Source organism: Anabrus simplex, chromosome 3, assembly GCF_040414725.1.
Source record: "Anabrus simplex isolate iqAnaSimp1 chromosome 3, ASM4041472v1, whole genome shotgun sequence".
In the NCBI taxonomy this organism is placed as follows: domain Eukaryota; kingdom Metazoa; phylum Arthropoda; class Insecta; order Orthoptera; family Tettigoniidae; genus Anabrus; species Anabrus simplex.
In genome coordinates this window covers 520637419-520652894 of record NC_090267.1, presented here as the reverse complement: position 1 = coordinate 520652894, position 15476 = coordinate 520637419, and positions in this window count along the sequence as shown.

The window sequence follows — 15476 nt, the reverse complement described above, 5'->3', positions numbered from 1 at the left end:
TTATCTCAGGGAGTGTTACGGTCCGAATCCATCGCAACTAATGCTCAATAAAAAAATATTTTGAGATATAAGATCTCAAACTAAATGTAAGGGCGCCATCCAATCAGTACTACAGGGTTGAACGGGACACTCTAATCTTTAACTTTAAGGCTCATCATAAAACACACAAATTATATATATTCAGATCAAAGGGAAATCATGAAGGCTCCGTCCTAGGAATGGGGACGGATATTTAAACGGTCACCAAGGGTTTACTATTCTACAAGAACAAGAACCTGGAACTGTTTCCTTGCAAATGCTAAAGGAGCATTTTATTTAAGTAAACAAATGAAATTTTACACACAATCAAAATCTGAATTATTCCTGAAAATGATTACATAATATTTGTCACTTTTGACCACCCTTCCATTTTGGTGGTAGAACCGTTGATATCTGAAGGTATCAGATTTACCTTCGTTAACACCATGACCATATTTGATCATGGACCAAATACCTGTTGGCTAAGTAGGCGCGATCACATAGACCATGTTATCGCCTCCACTTTGATTGAGACCAACCCGGGAAACTACAAACTCTCCCCGGGTTCCTAACCAAGATATGCTAATCGTTAGTTGAAGGAATACGACAAAGGGACTCTAACCTAATGGTCCAGATGTAGTGATTTGCCTTCATTGTACACATATTAACTTAAATTATTATTACAACCACTTGACATCATTACGTTAATTCGCCAGCTGACTTCCCTAGTATCATCCATTATCAGCATCCGAAATAATAAGAAAAAAAAGAAAATAAAATAAATATTTTATTAAATATTATTATTATTATTATTATTATTATTATCATCATTATGTTTTGTGGAGATCATGATTATCGTAACCCATAATCATCCTCGGACTAATATTTCAACTTTTCGCGATTTTATTTATTTTCATCTGAAATAAATAAAAGTACCTTCTTTGATTATTCTTCTTCTCCTTCTTCAAATATTCTCATCATTATTATTATTATTATTATTATTATTAGTTAAAATCTCAAATTTTTCATTTCAACTCCCAACATCATTATTATGTCCAAAATATAAGAAAAGTAAATTCTTCTTCTTCTTCTTCAAAAAAAAAGTATTTTTGTAAAATATTTATTATTATTATTAATTTAATAAAATTTATTTCGCCTGTTACACGGTAGTCCACTCTTAATATGTTTAACGCATAACCCCTTTTACAATTCCTATTTATTTTGGCACTAATCAATCCAGATATGATTTACTTGGAATATTATTATTATTATTACTTCTTTCGAGAATCTTTATTTTTATTCCCCATCTTTATAATTTGGTCACATACGTTCTCTCCCAAACAGAAATCACCAAGATCCGAATTCACATCGGTCGGGACAAACTAGTGTTCGAACCCGCAACCTTATTTTCGTACTGCCGTTAATTCATGGAGACCATATGCTCCAAAGACAATTCTCAAATCCCATAACACCTCGCAGTTGGGCAAATACCTCCAATCTCTGCAAGTGTTAAATTATTCCTTCCCTTTCCATTTTGAAGTCCATTTATCCATTGGAACTCTTCAAAACATTTTCACAAATTAACCCTCGGTGTGTGGACTCTATTCTGCCACTCAATACACCGGTATATAAATACAACCTCTATGTGGGCCTTAAGATCCATCTATTTCTTCATCAACATCAGTACAATTCCCTTTCATTTCGGGCCGGATTTCTGTCCCACAAAACTCCAAAACTCAACTTTTGGCTCAAATCCCTCTGGATCTCAAACATAGCGTGACCATATTATAAAAGTGCCTATCTCGTTTCTACCAAAATTATGATTATTATGGAGTCCAAAAACGTTAAATCAACAATTAGTGTTAAAACCGGATTCAATGCACAAATTATAATTATTCACGGCACATGTGATCTCCACATTTAAATTACTTTAATTTGCAATCATACTATCCAACTATGCCCGTGCCTTTATTCTCAAAGATTATTATTAAACACGCCTTTACACATTACCAAATTTTAATGTATTACTTCGACACTTGTACATATTATTATTATTTTGTCCACTGGCGAACTTCGCGATATTTACAAACAAATCAATGGACTTCATTCCGTCCCACAACAATTTAAATCACTTGGCAATCCTACCTCTGGATTATCTTAACAACATGCCTTAATATCTATAAAAATTCCGATAACGGAAAACCACTTTGGAAGCACTTCTAAACGAATATTAACATTATCTTTACGTGAAACGTGCTCCATATCATATCAAACAACTCAAGCACTTGAATGAACAACTCAACCCTACTATACTCTATTTAATAATCAAAATTATGATGAGTGCTTGATCTAATCTACATATTAATTTGTCCCTTTGTCTATCTATCTTTGAACTTATACGAGCCGTAACGGCTCGTTTCACAATCAAGTTACCATGATAAAATATGATTTCCTCCCCCTAACGATAGCACTCTATAAATATGTTAAAAGGTACTCAACTCTGCCATTGTAGTCTGCTAAAACCGGACGAGAAGCCATGGCCCCTCCGGTTTTTAGCAATGCATTCCACTGGTATTCATGCCAGCTTGAAGAATTAATCCTTGACCCTTTTCAACTTTACACATTTTGAATAAAAACAAATAAATTAGCTGTTGCACTTTGGAATAATTTCCACCCTAAATTCTATTCACAAATTTTACACTCTTGGCCTTGTATCTAGCCCACTTAATGTAAATATACATTCTTCATTCCTTTCCCGGACACTAGGAACATGGGATACCTCGGGATTCCCTTTACAACGGCCCGTGCGCGCACTTGAATTTCCCGTCTCACGCTCGTCTAGCTGACCAGGTATCAGTTTAGAATGGACTGTTTACTAGGTGACATAAACACTCGTGACCGTTCTCATGTAACGCACTTCCTAATCTGTTGGTAGAATCTCACACTCCGTAAGTTAGGCTTTACTGAGTCCTGTCTATTTGAAACACTTCATACTAGTAGACTGCTCAAGACTGTAATATGAGCTACATCACGTCCTGAATCACTGTACTATGTAACAATATAATACTTCGAACTCTACTCCACGAGTAAGTACACACGCGCACCACTGGCGTAGTCACGGCTCGAACACAATATCAGAAGTACTTACGCACCACTGGCGTGGTGACCGCCCGAACACAATATCAGAAGTACTTGCGCACCACTGGCGTAGTCACGGCTCGAACACAATATCAGAAGTACTTTTGAGTCCTAGTATACGACCTCATATTTATACTTGTATCCCCTCTCTTCCGAGTTCAACGGAGGTCATCTTGGAACGCACAGTCCCGATATCTTCATACGACAGTTTGCGGTTTGGCCCGTGGCTTAAATATATGATCCAATGATGTAATTATGTTCTCAAATACTCTATACCAATTCTCAACTATTATCGTTCGCTGGTAATGGATATATTCGCGAATTTAGCTGCCGTATCCCGGCTCGGGATTTCGCGCTCTTTTGTGGCTTCCTTTGCCTTCAGCCAATCAACGAATAGCGTCCATGAATTCTCAGAATTTCACCATGAAATCTCCCGCAATTATTAACTTTATATGAGTTTTATGGTATAGTAAGGCTCCTAAATTCCACTTTATTCTGAATCGATATTTCACTTCTTTCTATCAGTTTAATCCACGGAGTTAGCCTCGCTAGTGCTTCTTACAATACGAAGTTGTCGCCTTGCTTTGGTCAAGTGAATTTTTCCATTGGTCCACCTTAACCACGTGACCGGGAAGGCTCATATTTTTTTCTTCCAGTGCCAACCCCGTGTTCCACTCCCGCTAGTTACATGGAGATACCTCGCCATCATTTCTCAGAAATTTGGACCCGGCTCCCTGCGCTGTTGCTACTACCAAGACTGCCCGGGGCTATGAAAACTTTGGCAACAAGTTACCCTCTCTCTTTCCTTCGTTGTCCCAAGTTCTGAGAAACCTAATTCTGTCCCTCATTGTGTTTGTTAATCTCACTGGAGACAACATTCTGTGGTATGGTGAAACCTGCCATCTCGGCCTGGCCTGTTCTTACTGTATGTACAGTAAGATACTATTTATTCTGTACATGAAATATATATTCCTCAATAATTCATCATAATTACAATTGCATGACGCTTATCACACCCCCACCAGGGTGCACCTAGACCTTTCCTGTCCCATCGTCGCCATAAGACCTGTCTGTGTCGGTGCGACGTAAAACAAATGACTGTTTGTTATTTTCTGGAACATTTCAATGTCGGTGCCCTCTGTAAACGTTTCTATATTTGGAAGATCAGGAGGACTTACAATGCGAATGCAAAGTTTGACAGGCGTTCGTAGTGCGCCGCTACCCATGTGTGCTAGGTCACAGAGAGCAGTTCCTTTCTTCTCCGGTCTGACATAACGGAGCCACCTCCCTTGTACTCTGTTGGCTCGACTACTGATGGGATATTCTCATTTTATTGAAGCGACTCATCTCATTCCCTCCACGTTCATGGATCGTCATGACACATTAGAGTCACCGTTCCTCACCGCGTCATCAAGCTTTCGCACTCATGTAGCATAAAGTTCTGATGTTACAAAGCCACTGACAAGTCTACTGAGCTGTCACCCACGTGGCAGACTCGTCTAGTCTTTCCTTAAAGATCTTAGAAACTTACAATGTTCTGATTCAACATATTTTAGTTAAATTATTGCGTGAGTCAATGAAATACTCACCCTCCACGTACACCAGTGGTCTCGTGATTCAATGATTTGGGAGAATACCGCACGGTTCTTCCCAACATAAAACAGATCATTTTAAGTTGTCATCAGCATGACTCATAGTCATAGAGTAGGCTAGAGAACTGAGTTGTATTAATTGTGCAATGTCGGCTAAGTTCATTAAACTAAGATACAGCCTACCTAAGTTTTTAGTATCTTTCAAACACTGCACATAAATCCAACTATTATTCAAACTTCCGTGTAAGAACAGGACAATGAATGCAAGTGGGAGTCCATGGTCCACAGCCCGCCTGTGTCAGTGTTAGACGTCTGGACCACTCAGCATAGACTGGTGTGGATTACCCCCCGTTGCTGCGATTCGATTCGGTCGGACATTTCTATGAATCGATGAACTGTTGCGAATCATACACTTCGTAGCCAACACTAGATATCAGCTCGTGTCGTCTCGTCCACACCTCCTCCATTCTAAAAGCAGTGTTTGTTTACTAGTTACGGTTGTTACCGGGTGTATTTCGTTTTCGAGGATTGACACTATCTGGCGCTCGTAGTTTGAAGCCCCATCAAATTACCCAGTCGGGATCCGATCTCAGTTCGAGTTCCTCTTAAAACAATAATCACAACCATCACCCGCTCTCAGACAGAGAGAAGCGCTGGGGTTCATAATACACTGTTCGTTTCGTTCCCAGGAGAGTTCAGAACAGTCCTAAGCTGGTCGAATACAAAGCAGAAGCCTGCTAAATAATCAGAGGGATGAGAGAGTTTCCTGTTCGCTTGCCCCAACAATGAAGATGTGACATCGCTACCTCCAAGGGAGAGTGTTAGAGCTATTGTCATCTCAGGTTGATGAACTACGTCAGGTAACAGTTGCATTCATCTCTCATGGCTGGCGATCATTGGCGTAATGTGATCCCACAAAACGTGTGACAGAAGTATAACCATAGCACCTGAACAGGCTGTGATGTAAAGTATGGATGTATGGTCAGTGAGTGTTACCTAGCAACTGTGCAGGCTGTGATGTAAGGTATGGATGGATGGCCAGACAACGTTACCTAGCAACCGTGCAGTCTGTGATGTAAGGTATGGATGTATGGTCAGTGAGTGTTACCTAGCAACCGTGCAGTCTGTGATGTAAGGTATGGATGTATGGTCAGTGAGTGTTACCTAGCAACCGTGCAGTCTGTGATGTAAAGTATGGATGTATGGTCAGTGAGTGTTACCTAGCTACTGTGCAGGCTGTGATGTAAGGTATGGATGGATGACCAGACAACGTTACCTAGCAACCGTGCAGTCTGTGATGTAAGGTATGGATGGATGGCCAGACAACGTTACCTGGCAACCATGCAGCCTGTGATGTAAGGTATGGATGGATGGCCAGACAACGTTACCTGGCAACCGTGCAGGCTGTGATGTAAGGTATGGATTGATCCCCAGACAACGTTACAAAGCACCGTGCAGTCTGTGATGTAAGGTATGGGTGAGTGCATGGTCAGTGTGTGTTACCTAGCAACCGTGCAGGCTGTGATGTAAGGTATGGATGTATGGCCATCCAATGTTACCTAGCAAGCGAGGAGGCTGTGATGTAAGGTATGGATGGATGGCCAGCCAATGTTATCTAGCAAACGAGCAGGCTGTGATATAAGGTATGGTTGGATGATCACACATTACCGTGCAGGCTGTAATGCAATCTATAGATGGATGGCCATTTCACAAACGTATTTATGATCGTTTGATTTTCGCAAAGCGAAGAGTGTTTTTTATATATTATTACTAGCAAATGCACCCGTGCTTCGCTACGGTATTCTACATTGTATACGGATATCGAAGTATATTACTGTACATGAAGTGAATAAGAATTTTTAAATTGCATGTCTCTTGGCGTTATCCGAGAAAAAGCATAGGGAAGTCCGCAGACGTTGTTTCCAATGTAAAGTGCCAGTTGCGGAGTTGTCATGATAAGGACAGGTCCAATTGTCTACTGCATTTCACTATGCGTAACATAAGTCACATTTTGATGGGTTAATTTGTTTATAATCGGGGCACCCTTGCAAGGGGGCACCTATACCTAATGATAAAGGGAATCAGTTAAAAGAGTTTTGAAAAAAAATGCCGCTCCCTTGACTTCTGCTAGTCAAATCGAGAAGGTAATTGTTCATTACAATGGTACTAGACGGTGGAGGAAGACCCCATTCCTACTGCCAGTCAAAGTCGATGTGGGGAGTACTGATTACAACAACAGACGCTCTCCTGCTGACAGTCACTATTGATTTGTAAAGTATTAATTACAGTGTCAGGCACACCCCTTCTAGATCCCTACAAATCGACTAAAATGAATAAATGTAGATCGATATGCAGAAGTATATGCATTTTTACCTTCATTAACAGAATAACTGCTGCTAAACGGTGCATCATATCAAAAAACGGATTGTACGAAAAGATGCCTCTGGCCTCATTTAGCGATCTAAATGGCTGGACCTGTGATATTTCCATGCATCTCATCTATTTAAATGTAAGAATGTTTTAGAAACGTTAAATAGGGTGAAATTTGTATAAAGTTTTCACACAGTAAATTAATTTTCAGATATTTATGCGACAGGTTCGAACATAAAATTTGGCTCACATATGGCTAATGGGTGGGCCAATATTCGTGTAGAATTTGATGATTCCATCTTTCCTATAAGTGAATCAAACCATCAATTATGGGTGTACAAAGTGTAAAATTTAGGTAAATCCAGAAATAGAGCCAAATTTTAACACATAAGGGATAGAGATACGACAAAAAGTCATAGGACGAAAGTTATAGATCATCCCAAATTGAACGGAGACTGTGCCATCCGTTTTGCGATACGACTTACCGTTAAACCACGAAATACCTCGAAAGGAAGGTCTGCATCGTCATTAAAATTGCCTCCATACTTCGATATTTTTCTGGGGTAATTTTTTTTTTTAAACATTTCGTAAATTTTCAGTCGGTTACAAGGTAAAAGCTACAATTTTGCCAAATATCAATTTTCTAACTCGTCTGGGAGCTTGTGCTGCCATCTTGATATTAGGGAGGGGGTTAAAATTTAGGACTTTCAGGAAACTTTTAAGCCCATGAAACCTATTGGTTATCGTTCTGGATAAATACCACCGACTCTGTTCTTATGCAGATTTGAAACGCCCAACGTGTCCCCCTCAGAGAATTTTGAAATATTTTAGATTTTTCTAGGGATCCTCAAGTCATCAGCTTGTCTGGTACCAAATATTAAGTTTCTAAGATGCCTAGAATGGTCTCATCAATTCACGTCTATTTTCATGTTTATGCCTTAAAATTTATAGTACAGTATATATCGATCGCGCCAAACTGACTTCCATTTATTAATACGGTTCTAGGGGCGTCTTACTCCCACAGGTAGTAATTCATACTTGAAAGTCATACTGGAAAATACACACGTCCATTATCTCGGTCATTTTGACAATTTATTTTTTCACCCTTCCTCATCCCCAAATGCCACATGGGACTGAAGTTGGACTTTAAAAATCCGGAATGTTACTATTCATCTCAGCGACCCGAAAAAACTATGGATTCGACACTATTTTCGACTATTTTTACATCTCAATCCCTCCTCGCCCCCCACCATAACAGGGGACTTATAAAATATCTGAGTCTCACTATTCATCTCAGTGACCGCGACAACTATGGATTCGGCACTATTTTCGATTATTTTTATATATCACTCTCCCATTACCCCCACCACGAACGGGGCTGAACTTGAACTTTAAAAAATTTCGGAGTGTCACTATTCATGTCAGCGATCCCGAAAAGTATGGATTCGACACTACTTTCGATGATTTGTATATCTCAGCCCCTTCACCCCCGCCCCCCGCCCTTCCCTAAGGTTCCAAGGGGTGTATTACCCCCACTTGGTTTATCTCCTGATACTAAAAATCCGGAGTGTCACAATTTATCTTAGCTATACCGGAAACTATGTATTCGACACTATTTTCCATTATTTCTATGTATCACTCCCCAATGCCCCCACCACGAAGAGGGCTGAACTTGGACATTAAAAAATTCCGGAGTGTTGCTATTCGTTTCAGCGAGCCCGAAAAGTATGGATTCTACACTACTTTCGATGATATTTATATCTCACCCCCTCGCCCCCCCCCCGTCGCTAAGCATTCCTGGGGTGCCCTACCCCCACGTGGTTTGTCTCCTGATACTAAAAATCCGGAGTGTGCAATTCACATCGGCGACCCCGCAAACTATGTATTCGACACTATTTTCTTTTATTTTTATTTATAACTCCCCCCTCGCCCGCACCCGAAAGGGAGCTGAAATATGACTTTTAAAAAATCGGGAGTGTCACTTTTGATCTCAGCGATCCCATAAGCTGTGGATTTGAGACTTTTTTCGAATATTTTGTACCTTGCCCACCCTGATCCCCCACCCCTAAGTGAGCTACGGATGGCTAACCCCCCACAGTGCTCGTCTTCAGATAGTAAGTCATAAGTGTACCAAGTTTGGTTGAAATTGCTCGAGTGGTTTAGGAGGAGATGTGTCATTTACACACATACATCCATTTTTATATACAGTATGATATTGGAAGTGTTAACTGTAATGCTTGAGGTCCGATTCTTGGAAGGGTGGAAAGTGCCGGTGAGAGAAAGAGAGGGATCACAAAGGGCATGTAAAGAAAGACTCCGCGGGCCTGGCAATCCTAACAGCGTTGGATTCGGAAGAGAAGAAGAGTTTACGAAGCGCGGGCAGGCAGGGTAGATGAGAGTGAGGAGAAAGGCGAGGCTCAAGCTCCCTGCAGGTGCTGTATTGTATCGTCCCTTGGACCCGCGTGAGATACGGGGTCGGGTATGGAGTGAGAGGAAGCTGTCGTGGCGGTTTTTTATGACCGGATGCCCTTTCTGACATCAACATCATCGGAGGAGTTAATGAATGACGCGGTGTATGATAGTAGGAAGGGAGAGTGAGAAACCCGGTGCCGGCACATAGCGTACTCCTGTAGAATATCACCACGGGGTAACATCCACATCCGATGGACGAATCACCATCAACAGCGTTATATGAGCACTGCGGAGAGGAATCCAGGCTTCTGATACGCGGTCTAGTGATTAGGAATTGTACACCACCATCTGCCCTACCTTGGCGGTGAACGGGACTCGGCGCCTTAACGGTCATGGCCACCAGGCGGGCTGGGATAGAGTGTCGTGAGATTGAAGTCGGATAATGGTATGATGGTAAATGTGCGTTCAAAGTGCTCTGTGCTGCTGGGGAACACTGTAAGTAGCTGGGTGTTGGAGCACTTAACGAGGTTATATGGTTATCGGGGTATTTAGTGGTTGTAGTAAGGATGTAAACAAGAGGGTTCCAGTGTATGGGACGCTCGCCACGAGTACTTGATACGAGAAGCGGCCAAAGGAGCTCCAATTGTTCTCGGTTATTTCACACAAAGGAGCAGTGGAAGTAAGGGCAGGAGATGCTCATCTGTGTTGTCAGGGGAGAAATGTGGTGGAATGGCATAAGTACAAGAATAAGCCTGCAGGGAGTTTTCAAATGTAGGAAAGAGGTAAAACTTCAGACCTTGTCACGCAAGTTTGTATCATAGTAATCATGGCTGACGGTGGGCGAATGGACACTGCCATTGGTTCAAGGCTAGTCCACTGAAATGTCGTTCCCATAATTCAATACAGACAGAAGTTATGACCAACTTACGCGATGAAAAGACCTAAGAGTGAGGCAATGTCAAAGAATAACCATATGAAACAAATAAGAGTAAGAACTGAACTATGGTAGTGACATTTCATAGGGCAAATCTTCAGGCGATGCAGAGTCCATTCGTGCCAACGCCAGCCACGATTATATAACAACGTGATGAAATAGTTGAGACGTTTCGATGCAGTAATTACGATTCTAAACACTTGAAACCATAGATAGCGCTAGTCATGCTTAAATATGAATACGAAATAGAGGCTTAAATCCGCGCGACTTGTGATTGAATATAAAAAAGAAATAGAGGCCTAATTATTAGTAGTACGTAGCGTTCCCCACACCGGAAGAAAAAATCACAAGGAAATGTAACCTGAATGATAAACAATGTATAATAGAGAAGAAGAATGTATGTAAATGGAACCAACCTTAATGTAGTGGAGGTTAGGCGACGACACGAAAAAACAACGCGATTGAACTTCTCATTCACAAATAATTTGACGTGACGGCCACACCATTCACATACTCTGCTATTTGAAATCAAATTGTGACGTACATAGAATTGAAGTAAATCCTTGAAGTTGTTCTTGTAATTCGCTGAAAAACTTGTTACATTAATAACACATCCATCGCACCATGCCATGTCAATGTAATTAGATATGTTTTCTGTATCAACAATGGCCAGATGCACTGGATGCGCTATGTACGAAGAAAGAAGTAGTAGGCTTTGCTTCTATCAATGCTATCATTTCGTGACCAGTAAGCGACATAGAATGCCGTGGTGTATTAATGTGAAGACAAAACGTCATTGTGGTCCAGGGCTAAGTCGTGCGAGTCGTCTGCGAGAAAAATAAACATAGTCCAGGGCTAACCTAACCTAACCTAACCGCGAGTCGTCTGCGAGAAAAATAAATAACCTAACCTAACCTGCGATAAATGTAATTGTGGTCCAGGGCTCAGTACCATTTAGTTCCTAAGTACAGTGGTTGGCAGCATCGGCGAGTCGTGCAAGTCGTCTGCGAGAAAAATAAACATAGGACAGTCACGGTTACTAGACTAGACGGTAGGGGTCACGCGCAGGCTGGCTTTGGCTGATGACGTCATCGGGTCTCCTCTGGCCGGCTTGCAGTGAACGCGACTCATTGTATTTGTACGTTTCTGTTAATGATTTGCTTGTTTTTATTTAACCATTTGCTTAATATTTTTCAATTTTGTCAAATGTAATTGCCGGTTGTTATGTGTAGATAATTATGTTGTAATTTATTTGAGTATTCTTCAGAAGATTACAAGTAATATAATGACCCTGTGCTTAACGAAGTATTCCAGTAGCTTTCTCAGTATTATCTTTCGCCTCGCAAATAAAGTATTTACGGTACGGTTTTCGTATTTTCTATCCATCCAGTGATTTTAGAACGATTTTATACATAGATTTATTTCTAAAACTCGTTACTAAAATTAAACAAACACGACCAATCGCACGGGATGTTTTTTACCGTTGTTTTGGCGGATTGTTGGTGTTAAGTAGTGTTTTAAACACCTAATATTATATTTATGTATAAGTAACTATTTATAAATGTGTATTGGCCGATGGAATGTTGGTAAAAAGCCCCTGAAGAAACGTCAACCTCTTCCACCATATCAGGGGTCACTCTTTCTTGGGGGGAAAGAGGCTTCCACAGGCTTAGGCCATATAGACCTGTGGTACGGAGAAAACCCTCACAGTCAGAAAATGCGATCAAAAGTTCAATATTTAAAAGCACCTAATAAATACACCCAATTTTTATGATGGTGCTAAAACTGCATACATATTTACATTATAGAGGTACTACACCCTACCGGGCTTCGAATGGATGACCCACGCATAAAAATGCCTCCACGTAACGGGGTAAACACCCACGGATGAGATTTGGATTGAAGAGCGGGTCGAATTGCTTAACGAGCTTCGGACCGCTCCCCTTCCTACTTTCTGTGCCGGCCCGGCAGCCTGAGCACTTGGGGAAGTGGTACGTTCGAAAGAAAACAACAACAACAATACTTAAGATGGAGCCTTATGTCTATAATATGAAAGTAGGATCTCTGGGTTCAAATGCCTATTGGATACTGCTTAACACTGCTACAAATGACAAGAATCATTAAATAGGGGGTACGAATGCAAATTTATTCAAATATGACCATTAAAAAAAAATTGATACAGCACTATACAATGACTCTCCACATATGGGAGGAAAAGAAAATAATAATCATTTAAAAATACGAATCGCCCATGGGCGTCGTCTGCATAACGGTATGATTGAGGTTTTGCGACTTGCTATCGTTCATTTTTTTCTCATAAATTCATACCGTTCATGAAATTTGTACATTATTCTGTCGATCACACCGTGGGATGACCTGATGTCCTTATTCACAAATATTACTAGCTGTTCTAAGCACGAACATAACCGGGGCCTACGCTACATAATATCATATTAAAAGACACATTTGCATAATGCACAAACAAACACAAATACCATTTTTGCTAAACCCCGGACTTCTCATCTGTCACCAAGACCACACGGCGTGCACATAGGTTCTGTTTGAACTCAAAAATATGTGCACATCATTACGAAACATACACAAACATATGGATATATACACTTCATGCACACAGGAGAACCATTCCTAGAAAAGAAAACAGCATGGTTATCGCTGTCTCCGGCCCAAAGCGCAAGCTTGGAAGCAGCTCGCTCAAGGGCGCCGTCATCATCCGGCGTCGAACTGGCAGACTCCCGACCGAGAGGTACTGTGGGTTTCTGTAGATACCGAGAATAGCTACAATCTCATCTCGCCGGATATCTGGGGGAATCCCTATTCATTTATTAAATACCTTCTAAAAGAAGTTACCGTGATATTATCATTATACAAGTATTCTTAGCTAAGCCATTTAACCCAAACAAAAGACGCGAGCAGACCAGGCTCCAAGCCCTAACACAATGCGAGACGGGACCCCTTTGTCCCGAGGGCGAGAGCTAGACCTTCACAAAAAATAAAGGATGCCGGTCATTCACTTCGCACGGCCATTCAAATTCTTCTCTCCCTCAAACGTCACCCTCTCGTCTCGGGGACACATCCGCGGCCCATTTTATTTGTTTATTCATATCATTATGGAATTCCCATAAAATACTCTTTTATTCTCTCTCAGTATTATCGCTGAGCGCCGGCTATAGGCACAATCATTTCTAACTCATTTCATCGTAAATTACTCGGGCATTCAGCCGTCCCACTATGTCTCATATCGCGTATCTTCTTCCCTTGGGCATATGGCTCTCATGGCTCCTCGTTCATACCACATAAATACACTTATATTTAAACCTTCTGGCCAAAGATTAGGGACTCATGCCCCTGGGTCTACCCCGGCTATAGATAAAAAAAATACACTCCAAACCATTATGGCCCATTAATCAAAAATCACGGGAGACTTGCACATGGTCCCTCACACCTATCTAGATCACACAGTATGTACCTCTCCCGGTCGGGATTTTCTTCATTCTTGATGTACATGCACGGATTATATCTGTAAGCTAGGCATGCATTATCTGACTGACCCATGAGTTTCCCTGGCATATTTGACAACCTCGTGGGACAGTGACTACCAATATTTCGACATGTTTCCCTGCTTGCCAACACTATTTTTCCAACCGCCCCTACGGGAAACTCAAATATTCTCCTAACCTTGTTCCCATATTTGCTAGGACATTCTCCATTTTACTAAAAATATAACCCTCACGATAAGCTAATCATTAAGAAAGAAATATGAGTCGTCCGGGGATTTAGCCCCTTGAATTTTACTTCAACATTATAAAAATCAATAAAAATTCCATATAGGACATGCATTAACTTACAACATTTTGATATTTACAAAAGAACGCTAATCCTATCCCCGGGTTATGTCATGCTTAGAAATTAAATTTGGACATCACTCATCTGTTTGGTGGCCGTTGTCTCTTCCGCCACGGGAGACCCATGGTGAAGTTCTTAGTACTCCATGACCACTCGGTAGGTGGCGGGCGTGCAGTCCTTCATCCCTGGTCCATTCAGGTCCGACATCCTGGGGAACTCGTCACAGCTGAAATCTTACAGTAATCCAATTGGGTAACACTTTTACACTCGTCACACGTCCTCTATTTCAGAGTTTACACCCACGAATAAGACGGCCTTTCAAACCACGGCGAGCGCGTTCACAGTAAGAATCGGGTGGCTCACGAGACTCGAGCCCCTGATTCAAAGTAACACTTTGGGTGATACCTAATTATGAATTTCACTGACTCATTAAACCGGCAGTTTATCAGCCGAATTCTAATACTTGTTCGTAAAATATGCTCGCGGTTTTTACTAGTTTGACACGCAGCACAGAAACAATTCACCTATGCTCGTTTGGCCTCCCGTTCACTACACAAAGGCTTTTGTACAAGGGTTTCTGACTGTAACTGGAGCACCGCGGGACGCAGTGTCCGTCTCACGACCCGTGAAAGAACAACTGTCTCTACAATGGCCTGCCCGGCTTATATTATCTTACCCGCCGGAAGCTCGGGGGTGTAAACCTTCACGGTTCATTAAGAACCAGAGCTCCTTTCACACCAAGAATTGAAGATATTTAAATATTGCATCTTGTAGCCCTCTGTCTCCTCTTTCATTTGAGCCAGGCGTGCCGGATCTCCGATCAGCAGTTTTTATGTAATTTGCTTCCCGCCTTTGATTAATTCATAGCGTCCTCTGGGGGGTGGAGCTATCTCCTAAGCGCGATTCTTGGCGTGGGTGACGCCGCTATGTCCACATGTGTTAGCGATATGTTACATCTTGACAGCTGGTGACCTCATTTCTTCCCCTGCATAAGTTATTACATATTTTTAGTCTGTAGAACGCAGAAAATTCCGCTCTATTCAATGGTGTGTCTCACATAATTTTCCTATGTCTGGATTAAAATATCGCCCCGTTTTACGCGACGTTGGCACCCGTGACATGTGCATAAAAAACCGGAAGTTCCTTAT